The 12,762-nt window shown below is 38.0% G+C and overlaps 1 protein-coding gene across 1 annotated transcript in view; it reads left to right on the top strand.

Annotated features, from left to right (window-relative positions):
• The window catches only part of LOC127409851 (proline-rich membrane anchor 1-like), a 131,870-nt gene that overhangs the window by 22,874 nt on the left and 96,234 nt on the right, over positions 1-12,762 (top strand). The window lies entirely within an intron of this gene.

The raw sequence follows: 12,762 nt of genomic DNA, 5'->3' as shown, positions 1-12,762 counted from the left end.
TGTAATGAACACTGATTGCTTAATGTGAGAAACACTCTGAGTCTGACTTGCACTGACCTGGAATGAAAAAGATCACACATCACTGACCTGGAAAGACAGCAACAAACACAGTTTACATAGCTAAGCTAATAACAGTTATTAGCCTCCTTGCGGTCATACAAGAATAAAGTGTTATGCTCCTGGGCAAAACAAATGTTTCTGTACTGTACAAAGCACACAGATATTTATGCTGACAAATACCATATGATTGCATAATTAAACACAAATACATAATTTTGTTACATTGTCTACCTTGAGCATTTGTGGAAATTTTGGAATTACATTTGTATAGACCGGCAAATAAAGATAGAAAAAAAGATTTGCTACTATGGGGTAACAGTTCAAGGACAGGCAAGGAGGCGGGAACCGGCTGAATAGTCAACATAAAGTTTAATCAGAAATTTAACTTAAAACAAACATAAACAAACAGACACACATGCAACGCGGCCATGTGCTTCTCTCTCTCAAACTGGCGTCTCCGGCTGCCCCTTACCTCGTTCTCCCGCTGATCAGCTGATTCAGCGCCGGCCATACTCCATCACGGCCTGGCCACGCACTCCTCCTCGTTATAGGGGCTTTACAGTGAAAAGGGACATAAAATATGCTTATAGTGCCTTGGTGCATGTGTTTGTTGCTGTTTAAAGCTGACCCATGGATCTGTTTAGTTTGTGGCCCTAGCTTAGCAGGATGGGTTAAGGATACACATGTTTTATTGCTTTAGTTTAAGTCATGAAGTGTCAGTGATCCAGTCAAAGATGCCATTTTCCAGTCAAGCATTTTATTAAGTAGAAATAATGGCTCTGTAATTTGCATGTCAGTTTAACTGTCAATGCTTAACAGAAATGTACCATTTTCTGTTTTGTGTGAATTACAGAGTATAAACTGATTTATACTACTGGGTGCCGCAAAATATGATTAACTAGTTGTTAGTAGTCCCAACTAAAAAGGCTGAAATAGTTCCTTAAACAGATCATTAGAAGATGTGCAAGGTCCATCACCACAGAGCAGTCTCACTCTAGTCAAATCATGGAAGCATCTTGTTCTTGTGAGCAGCAAAATTTGTGTCAGACGAATTGTCAATATAAAGGTGAAGTGTGCAATTTCCCTGCCACTACTGTGACACAAATGTTTTTCAAAAAGGTTTCCTGAACACTCCCCCTCCAGTGGTTGGACAAACAAATAGTCCAACTTCAAACTCACACAATTGGTGGGGCCAGTGGTTCTATGTCTGGCTGGTGTTTATAGCAGCATAACTTCATTGTTTTTCAACCTAGAAATGGCTATAGTTGAATTTGCACCTTCTTGACTCTAGACTAATTTTCTTTTAAAACACTTGAGTTGTAAAGAGAAATTCTGCCAAAGTAACAGTAGATGTTATTGCACAAGAGAGCAAATAATTGGTTTTACTCCTTTCACAGCACAAGACTTTTGGTTAGACATGCTCTGTAGTGATTTACCTCAGGGATTAGATGAGCTTGAATAGGCTTTTGGGAGTGTTAGGCTTGTTCTGTCAGAAAGTGCAATGTGCTTCCTAGGTGTGAGGAAAACCTTGCTGGATTCGCTTCTCTGCTGCTTACCATTCAGTCTCTTCCACTCCAGATCGATTTACTGTTGAGACACAGGACTTAAATCACAGCATCATGGCTATGCTGACTCAACTCCACTCCTTGACCTGGGGTGGAAAAAACTCAGCAAAAACGAACGGCTGTCTCAACATCATCTATCACCACCCACTCCCTCCGTGTCAGGACACAGTCTACCCATGCTCCCCCCACCCAGGACTTGTGCAAGGTTGGCCCTGTGCTTCGACTGCATTATATCTAAGTGCTCTCCCCAGGCTTTGATAGGGTATTACATCATTGAGAGCGAAAAGACCATGCAAGTGCAAAGAAATGTTTTGCAACATGTTATTAGAGCTGACACTGAGTAATGCAGAGGTGGGTAACTCTTATCTGAAAGACAAGTGTAAGAGGTATTATTTGTTAGGATATATACTGTTTGATTAATCTAAAAGGCCAATTGTTCACTTACCAAGCTTTTTGTTCTTATGCACGAATCATTAGGCTTAAGGACAGCCAATACACACAAAATACTTAACAGTTTTAAAGGTACATTTTAACTGTATTAAACCTTTTAACAGTGTAGTTTTTACAAGCCATAAATTACAACTTATTGTACTATGTATTTGTCAAAGAACATGTGTCAAAAACATACAAAAATAATTAAAAAGGACACAATAAATCTATGGCCTGTGACCAGACAAATTTCACATGATCTTATGAATCAATAAAATACCAGTGGTGGAAAGTAATGAATTACAACTGCTGTCTTTACAATACTTTTTTTTTTTTTTCTACTTTTCAGAGTATTAATAAATTATAGTACTGAAATGAAGTTAAGTTAAAAATGAAGTATTCAACAGCTACATTTATTTTTCAAGTGCTAAATTTGCTTCCAAACTGAAACGTGCATCTTTGCAGCACAATGGAAGCCCGCAGGGCACAACAGTGTACTCCAGAGATAAGACAGCATGAGTCATCTCTTGCGCGAGTCATCCAAGCTTCACTTCAATGCAGCGCAGACCACAAAATCTATTTGAATTCTACAAAGAATATACTAAGTACTCTGAACCATTGTATGGGAATAGATCTGTGCCAGTCTTTGACCACGGTCTACCTGGTAGTGGATGTGATACTGTATTAATGGTTGTTTTGGATTGTTGTTCTTGTGTTTATTGCACACTGAACATTGTGATACAAATTTTTCAATTTGGGTTGACATGCAAATATAAAACATATCTGGCTCTTTATTTTTATTTTACAACTCCAAGGTACGATTGGTGAATTTTTATTAGCATTTCCTGTCTTAATTGGTTTGGAACAGTGAGTTTTGCAGATCTGAAAAGGAGTCCTTATACAAAGCTAATCTCTTCCTTAAATGTCCAATATGCTTGAATCTCTTTTGGGACAGCGCTGCTTTCAATGGGCCATCCATCAATGGTCATGTTGCATGGTAGTTGCATTTCTGGATCAGCAGCTTTTGCATAGCAGAAGATGGTCAGCTTTTCATCAGACAAAGTCAGCCAAGTTGTTATCTAGCTTACTTCTAACTCCTGATGTAGTAAGTCTTCAGTTTGCTCATTCAGTGCATCAGCAATATGCAACTCTTTACCTGGTTTGCATGCTACTTTCAGGCTGTATCTTTAAAGTATTTGAAGCATTCACTGTGACCTGGGTGGAGCTTTGTGCAGTGATTTCTTGAAGATACTTTCAAGTAGTTTATGATCCCTTTCAACTTCCACTTCTTTGCCATAGATATACGGATGGAATTTTTCACATCTGTGAGCAATGGCAAGTAATTCTTTTTCAGTTTGTGCTCATCTTTTATGAGCATCTGTGAGTGCATGTGATTTTCCCTCTTGTAAAATGACTGATCCAATGCCTTTAGAGCTGGCATCAGCTGAAAGTTCTGCACATCAATGAATTTCAGTGTTGGTGAATTTTTAGCAGGTTGTTCATCTTTGTGAAGCTTTTTTGTTGTTTTTCCTTCAAGTGCCATTAAACTTCTTCTAGTAGCTTCTGAAAAGGAGCGCTGACTTTGGATAAATTTGGAATTAATTTGGAAAGGTATTGTGCCATACCCATGAATCTCATGAGGGCTTGTTTGTTTTTAGGCATTGGTATTTAAACTACATTTGAACTACTGCTTTCAACTTTTTGTCATCTGGCTTGAGACCTTCTTTTGAAATTATGTGTCCGAGATATTTTAATTGATTTTGATGTTTTTATCTGACACTTGTTCTTGTTTAGCTTTAGATTCCATTATCTTGTTTTTTGTAGCAGTCTGACGAGTCTGTGGTCATGTTCTTGAACTGTCTCTCCCCATATTAGGATATCAGCTTGAAGTTGACCTACTCCTTCCAGACCATCTAACATCTGTGCGACTGTACAAAGGAAGTCTTTGCTTGCTGAGGACACCCTGAAGTGTAGAGGTGAAGAAACCTGTACCTCCCGATTGGGGTGTTGAATGTGCAAAGATTCAAGATTTCGTCGTCTAGTTTTATTAGCCAATACCCTTAATTGGGATCAAGAATAGATAATATCTTTGGATTTGGTATGCTGGATACTACTTCCACTGTCAGTAGACAGTGTTTACATTTGTTCACATTTTACTGCATTGTTGAGGTCCTGTGGAACCATGCACATTTGTATCTTGTTTGGTTTCACTACTGTGGCCATACTGACTCAGTCTGTCGGTTCTGTTTGCTTTGCTTTTACATCCATTTTTTCTGTCTTGCATAACTCTTCTACTATTTTGTCTTCGAGCACTACAGGACTCCTTCTAGGTGGATGTATCACTGGTGGAACATTGAGGTCTGTTTCGTTGTGATGTTCAATTGGCAAACATCCAAGACCAATGAACAGTTTCTTAAAGTCTCTCAACAAGTCATCTTCAGTTTCGATATCGTAGATTCTGTACACCATGCCCACATTTTCATAGGCTGTGCATCCAAGTATTGCTTGTGCGTTGCTGTCAACAACTTGAAATTGAATGTTGTGCTTTCAGTTTTATAATGTGAAGGTAAGTTGTCCAATTAGTGACATCTTGTGGCCAGAATATGTAATTAAATGGCAGGTGGATTTTTTTGTTGTTTTCTTTTGTTTTCTTTTAGTTCCAAATGACTTGAACCCACGTCTACTTCGTCGACTAGCAGTCTCCTTTGATTGGACGTAATTTAGTTAGCGTGAAATGCTTAATGCTTATGTTAACGTGAGGTCTCCTTCACATAACAGTCTTAAACATGGTTGTCTCTTCTGTTCTTGATGAGTGAATCACTCAAATCGCCAAATTCACTGTCTTTCGCCTTATGTTTAAGATCTGTGACATGCGAGTCAATTGATTCTGACGGGCCATGTGGCGAATGTACGACAGGTTTTTCCTAGGTTCACAATATGCCTTGAATTTCTCACTCCATAAACTGAAATTTATTATGCACTTTGATGGCTTCTTCCCCTGCAATATGGAGAAACATAGCAAATTGCACACTAGCAATGAGGTACAATTAAAACATTTGTAGCCATACAGAAACTTCCCATTTTCTGCCAAGTTGCTTTGTATTCAAAGAGTTGAAGGTGGCTGCAGCAGTGACATTCTTCAGTAGAACTTGGGTTTCTTCATATATTAATATGATTTGTAGGTAGACTGAGATGACTTGCACATGCTGGCTGTCTAGTTCCACTGTGTGTCTATTACTGATGTCCATTGTCAATGACTTCATAAAGTACAGACAGCCAATACACACAAAATACTTTTTAAAGGTACATTTTAACTGTATTAAACATGTTAACAGTGTAGTTTTACAAACATGTGGGGATATCTTGTTTGCTTTTTTATTGTCACAAAATTAAACAATAGGCCTATTTGACAGTATGGTACGGTACGCCACTGTAAGAAATACTGTCCATTACAGTTATACAAAGAGTTTTAAGAGACATTAAATTCATCAAAAAATACACTTAAATCAATGACTGTTTATATATATATATATATATATATATATATATATACACACACACACTACCGGTCAAAAGTTTTGTTTTGTTTTTTTTTTTTGTTTTTTTTGTTTTTTTCACATTTTAGAATAATAGTAAAGATGTCAAAACTATGGAATAACATAAAGGGAACTATGGGAATTATGTTGTGACTAAACAAAATCCAAATAAATCAAAACTGTGTTATATTTTAGCATCTTTAAAGTAGTCACCCTTTGCCTAGAATTTGCAGAAATATACTCTTGACATTGTCTCAACCAACTTCTTGAGGTATCACCCTGGGATGCTTTTTAAACAGTATTGAAGGAGTTCCCATCTATGATGGGCACTTATTGGCTGCTTTTCTTTATTATTTGGTCCAAGTCATCAATTTCAAAAACTTTTTTTTTTTTAATTAAATGTTAGTTTTATAATGACAAATTAATGTAGTGGCACAATTACATTTTTGTCTACAAAACTAATTTCAAACATTTAAGCATACGCCTTCAGATCAAAAGATTTTTAAGATCATGAGAAATAATTCAGTCAAGTGTTTCAAAACATTTGACCAGTAGTATGTATGTATATATATATATATTTTATAATATATTTATTAATATATATTATATTACTTTTATGGATTACTTTTTTGCTGCCTTTATATGCTATTTGGACCTTCACATTACTGGCCACCATTCACTTGCATTGTATGAACCTTCAAGCTGAGATTGTTTTTTTATTTATTTATTTATTTATTATTATTTTTTTTATCTTTGTTGCGTCAAAAGAAAGTCATACACATCTGGGTAATTTTTGGGTGAACTATCCCTTTAATGCATCCTTCAGTGAACCAAAACATCAATTTCTTTCAAAAACAAAAATGCCTTTGTGTTCTAAAACTTTTGAACAGTAGTGTATATACTATTTACAGTGTTATATAATTTTCATAAAAGTAATTTGTAATCACTCAAGTAGTTTTTCAGCAAACTACTTATTTACTCTTACTTGAGTCATATTATTTCTCATTTACTTGTTCTCAAGTTAATTATATCTTCAGTTGCAGTACTTTTACTTAAGTAGAGATTTTCAGGTGTGATCATGTTGGTGAAACACAAATATACACCAATCAGCTACAACATTAAAACCACCTGCCTAATATTGTGTAGGTCCCCCTTGTGCCGCCAAAACAACGCCAACCCGCATCCCAGAATGCTATTCTGAGATGCTATTCTTCTCACCACAATTGTACAGAGCAGTTATCTGAGTTACCATAGACTTTGTCAGTACTGGTCTGGCCATTCTCTGTTGACCTCTCTCATCAACAAGGTAATTTCTGTCCACAGAACTTCCACTCACTGGATGTGTTTTGTTTTTGGCACCATTCAGAGTAAATTCTGTTATGAAAGAGTCTGTTGTGCATGAAAATCCCAGGAGATCAGCAGTTACAGAAATAGTCAAACCAGCCCGTCTGGCACCAACAATCATCCATGCAATTATCTAATCAGCCAATCGTGTGGCAGCAGTGCATAAAATCATGCAGATACGGGTCATGAGCTTCAGTTAATGTTCACATCAACCATCAGAGTGGGGAAAAAATGTGATCTCAGTGATTTGGACCATGGAATGACTGTTGGTGCCAGACGGGATGGTTTGATTATTTCTGTAACTGCTGATCTCCTTGGATTTTCATGTACAACAGGTGGTTTTAATGTTATGGCTGTCAGCACTGCAAAAAGGGTTTACTTGGACCCTTTTGTCTTTGGGCTACAAAGAAGCCTAAAAGTTTTTGTTTACAATCATTTTGGATAGTGCTATCTTTCTTGAGTACAACCTATACAATTTCATGAGTATTAATTCCCAGAGGTCTCTTTGATCTCTTTTATAATGACACCAATGACATCATGTCTACTGAGAGGATTCAAGTAGTCTACTAAACTACTTTATTGCTGTGAGGCTGGCGGCAAACCGAGAATATGTGAAGGTTTTTTAGGTGCAAGGTTCTTGTAACGAGGAGGAGGGTGTGGCTGGGCCATGAGGGTGCATGGCCAGCGCTGAATAAGATGATCAGCAGGAGAGCGAGATAAAGGGGTGCCGGAGATGGCAGTTCGAGAGAGAGAGAGAGATGCACACGGCTGTGCTGCATGTGTGTGCGTTTGTTTATGTTTGTTTTATTTTGAGTTTGACATTAAACTTTACGTTGACTGTTCAGTCTATTCATGCCTCCTCTTTGCCTGTCCTTTAACTGTTACGGTGGTCCCAAAACCCGGGAGGGAGAAGCGATGCGCTGTTGCGGAGTCCTCGCCACTGCCATCCGCCAAAGGAGGAGCCGCAAGCAAGTTTTTCTCTCTCTCCTCTCTCTCTGTGTCTCCCGCTTACCCTTTCCTCTCCCCATGCCTCCCCTTGTCTCTCCCCCAGATTCCCAGGAGGCGGGTGGACCACTGGCTGACAGAATGTCCGGAAGGGCAGCGTCTCCCCTCCAGAAATGAGGGGGGAGTAAGTCAGTCTGGTGGCACCCCGGCCTGAATCGGGCTGGGAAGGAGTGTCACGAGGAGGAGGGCATGGCCGGGCTGTGAGGGTGCACAGGGGAGCTAGAGACAGTAGTTTGAGAGAGAGAGACACACCAGTGGCCATGCTGCATGTGCGTGTGTTTGTTTATGTTTGTTTATGTTGAGTTTCTCATTAAAATTTATGTTGAATGTTCAGCTGGCTCTTGCCTCCTCCTTGCCCACCCTTTGCCTGTTACAGTTCTCCTTGAACCTTATTGTATCTGCCAAAGAGAATACCTACTGCAGTCAGTTTGATTCACAATTCACTTCCATCCTCAGCACAAAAAGCCCAGAATAGACTGAGAGTCTCTTTCGGTGTGGAAGAACAAACAAAGAATTCAAGGCAGGGAGATAAGGACAGAAATCAAAAAGACCAAGAGGAAGGAAAAGAGGCAGCGTGAGCTCATCTTGATTGAACACCAGCCTAATGGCCTGGATTCAATTGGATGAACAATCAGACAGATCTACCTTAATGTACACAGAGCCATCAATCTCAATTTTAACTAGATTACAGCACCCTTTAGGGTTGGTCAGCAGGCAGGGGAGAGTACTGCTGCAGACCAAGCAGGACTTCCTGGCATCAAGCTGTGGAATCAGCTATTGTCTGAATACAGCCCTCCCTGTTCTACTACCCCTCTCCCTATTTCTAATCTACTCTGCAGTGTCTCAACTAATGAAATGGCATTAACTTGGACTAGAGCCTATCACTAAAACCAAGCACTTACTTTGATTCCTATTGACTACATTTGTCCAGCACTCATGAGAATGTACTGTACGTATGGTGCCTGCACTCTAATAGCATTGCATTGATTTTCATATATCTTTTAAAAAAAGTACACCTGAGAGTTAGCTTTTAATATAAACCACTGACTCATAACAAAATAATTTTACTGTAAACTTGCCTCTTTCAGATTATTTGATAAAACTGTGTTGAAACTGTAGTTATACTAAAGAATCCCAGTGAATAAATCACAATATATGCAAGTTCGTATTTAAGAGCCAATGAATGATCACTGTGATTAAACAAAAGCAACTCGTTGGAGACACAGTGTCTGAGGTGTTGGCAGATTCTGACTTAGTCCATAAAATTAAATTAGATTCAATTTATTTTGGGTAGAATTTATTGCTTTGGTGATTTAGTGGAGCAACCACATTTATGATGATCACATCAGAGGGCACCTAGGTCTAATTAAATTTGAAGGAGGAGCTAATTTTGCAGTTTTAGGGCAAATATGTGTGTGCAACACCACACAGAAAGAGGTGGAAGAATTATCTACACTATCAATCATATTTCAATTGACATACAGTTGAAGTCAGAAGTTTACATACACTTACAGTTGTGCTCAAAAGTTTGCATACCCTGGCAGAAATTGTGAAATTTTGGCATTGATTTTGAAAATATGACTGATCAAGCAAAAGAATTGTCTTGTATTTAAGGATAGTGATCATATGAAGCCATTTATTATCACATAGTTGTTTGGCTCCTTTTTAAATCATAATAATAACAGAAATCACCCAAATGGCCTTGATCAAAAGTTGACATACCCTTGAATGTTTGGCCTTGTTACAGACACACAAGGTGACACACACAGGTTTAAATGGCAATTAAAGGTTAATTTCCCACACCTGTGTGCAATTAGTGTCTATGTATAAATAGTCAATGAGTTTGTTAGCTCTCACGTGGATGCACCGAGCAGTCTAGATACTGAGCCATGGGGGGGACTATGATCAATCATATTTTCAAAATCAGTGCCAAAATTTCACAATTTCTGCCAGGGTATGCAAAAACTGTAGGTTGAAATCATTAAAACTCATTTTCTAACCACTCCACAGATTTAATATTAGCAAACTATAGTTTTGGCAAGTTGTTTAGGACATCTACTTTGTGCATGAAACAAGTCATTTTTCCAACAATTGTTTACAGACAGATTGTTTCACTTTGAATTGTCTATATCACAATTCCAGTGGGTCAGAAGTTTACATACACTAAGTTAACTGTGCCTTTAATCAGCTTGGAAAATTCCAGAAAATGATGTCAAACCTTTAGACAATTAGCTTCTTATAGGAGGTGTACTGAATTGGAGGTGTAACTGTGGATGTATTTTAAGGCCTTCCTTCAAACTCAGTGCCTCATGGGAAAATCAAAAGAAATCAGCCAAGTCCTCAGAAAAAAAAAACATTGTGGACCTCCACACATCTGGTTCATCCTTGGGAGCAATTTCCAAACGCCTGAAGGTACCACTTTTATCCGTACAAACAATGGTACACAAGTATAAACAACATGGGACCATGCAGCCATCATAACGCTCAGGAAGGAGACGTATTCTGTCTCATAGAGAATGTTTGTCTCCTAGAGTAGTTTGGTGCAAAAAGTGCAAATCAATCCCAGAACAACAGCAAAGGACCTTGTGAAGATGCTGGAGGGAACAGGTAGACAAGTATATATATCCACAGTAAAACAAGTCCTATTTCGACATCACCTGAAAGGCTGCTCAGCAAGGAAGAAGCCACTGCTCCAAAACTGCCATAAAAAAGCCAGACTACAGTTTGCAAGTGCACATGGGGACAAAGATCTTACTTTTTGGAGAAATTTCCTCTGGTCTAATGAAACAAAAATTGAACTGTTTGGCCATAATGACCATCGTTATGTTTGGAGGAAAAAGGGTGAGGCTTGCAAGCCGAAGAACACCATCCCAACCGTGAAACATGGGGGTGGCAGCATCATGTTGTGGGGGTGCTTTGCTGCAGGAGGGACTGGTGCACCTCATAAAATAGATGGCAACATGAGGAAGGAAAATGATATGGATATATTGAAGCAACATCTCAAGAAGTTAAAGCTTGGTCGCAAATGGGTCTTCAAAATGGACAATGACCCCAAGTATACCTCAAAATTTGTGGCAAAATGGCTTAAGGACAACAAAGTCAAGGTATTGGAGTGGCCATCACGATGCCCTGACCTCAATCCGATAGAACATTTGTGGGCACAACTGAAAAAGCGTGTGCGAGCAAGGAGGCCTACAAACCTGACTCAGTTACATCAGTTCTGTCCAACGGGCCAAAATTCAAGCAACTTATTGTGAGAAGCTTGTGGAAGGTTACCCAAAATGTTTGACCCAAGTTAAACAATTTAAAGGCAATGCTACCAAATACTAACAAAGTGTATGTAAACTTCTGACCCACTGGGAATGTGATGAAAGAAATAAAAGCTGAAATAAATCATTCTCTCTACTATTATTCTGACATTTCACATTCTTAAAATAAAGTAGTGATCCTAACTGACCTAAGACAGGGAATGTTTTCAATGATTAAATGTCAGGAATTGTGAAAAACTGAGTTTAAATGTATTTCTCTAAGGTGTATGTAAACATCTGACTTCAACTGTATATGATCTCACCAATAATGTAAAAAACAAAAACCATTTGATGCCATTTTGATCCTATATTCTTTCTAAATGTTTTTAAAACCTTACTAGGCATGTTCACAATAAGCTTTCAAATGGTGCTGGGTGCAAGGGTCAGTCTTGGTTCTGAAGCTAATATGGAAAGACTAGAATGATACTAAACAGGGCTTGTAAGGGGCCTTATTTAAATACACAGAAATGTTCAAATGTCATATGTTACAGTACCTATATTGCATCCTTCATGGTCTAATAATTTAAGCAGAAAACATATGGTTATGTAATATTTAACAGTACAGATTTAAGCTTTGGCTAAAAGACCACATTTGGCTGTTGTCATATGATATCCATTCAAAAATATCCACATATTTTTATTCCATCTCAACCAAAAAAACAATATTCAGACACAAGTCTAACTGAACTTGAAATCAGGGACTAAAAACAAACTGTTTTTTATTTTAGTTCGTTCTGAGCAGAAACATTTTTTTTTTCATTCCGGTTCTGATGTTCTGCTGACTTCTTTCAAAATGTTAACTGGTTAGAATTAAATTATGGTTAATAACATTCTTTTTATAAAGACAGTACTCCCTGCTAAGGGTGAGTGGTGTATGAGTTGCCAGTGTTGCCAAATCTCGCAAGAGATATAAGCAAACTGGTCTGGAAAAACAAACTTAAAATTAGGGACTTGCCTCACCCAAAATAAGCAACAACAACAAAAAACGACTCAATGTTTTCACATGTAGGGGTGGAGGTAACATTGTAACGAAATTAACCAGTAATTAACCGGTTACCAGCATTTAAAATGAACGTTTTCACTCCGAACACATTCTGCAAAAAATAAAAAAATAAAAAAAATAAATAAATATAAAAAAAATAAAAAAGCGTTCATTTTCAGTTTTCATTCCTTGAAACATTTTTAGCCCGTGCTTGAAATGTTTATGGGCTGGTACACGTACCTCCTCAAAATTTTGCTGCACATTCAGACATTGATCAAGTACCATAACATTTTCACTGCAATTACACTTTATTTTATTTGGTTTATATCACAATTAGACTATAGTGCAACTGGATCAATTATTTAAGCTTCTTAATTAAAAACTGTTTTCTTACTGTTCATTTTAAATCCCATATAGCGGTAATAAATACACAGAGATGTCCTTTTAATAACACGCAAGCCAAAATTTAAATTCTGCCACCTAAACAAAATCTCTGGAGGGCACAACCGCCCCCCTCCCCCGACTCGCTCTCT

This window comes from Myxocyprinus asiaticus, chromosome 19 (genome assembly GCF_019703515.2).
Source record: "Myxocyprinus asiaticus isolate MX2 ecotype Aquarium Trade chromosome 19, UBuf_Myxa_2, whole genome shotgun sequence".
Classification (NCBI taxonomy): Eukaryota; Metazoa; Chordata; class Actinopteri; order Cypriniformes; family Catostomidae; genus Myxocyprinus; species Myxocyprinus asiaticus.
The sequence above is the reverse complement of the archived record's forward strand: the minus strand, read 5'-3'. Positions and strand labels throughout refer to the sequence as shown.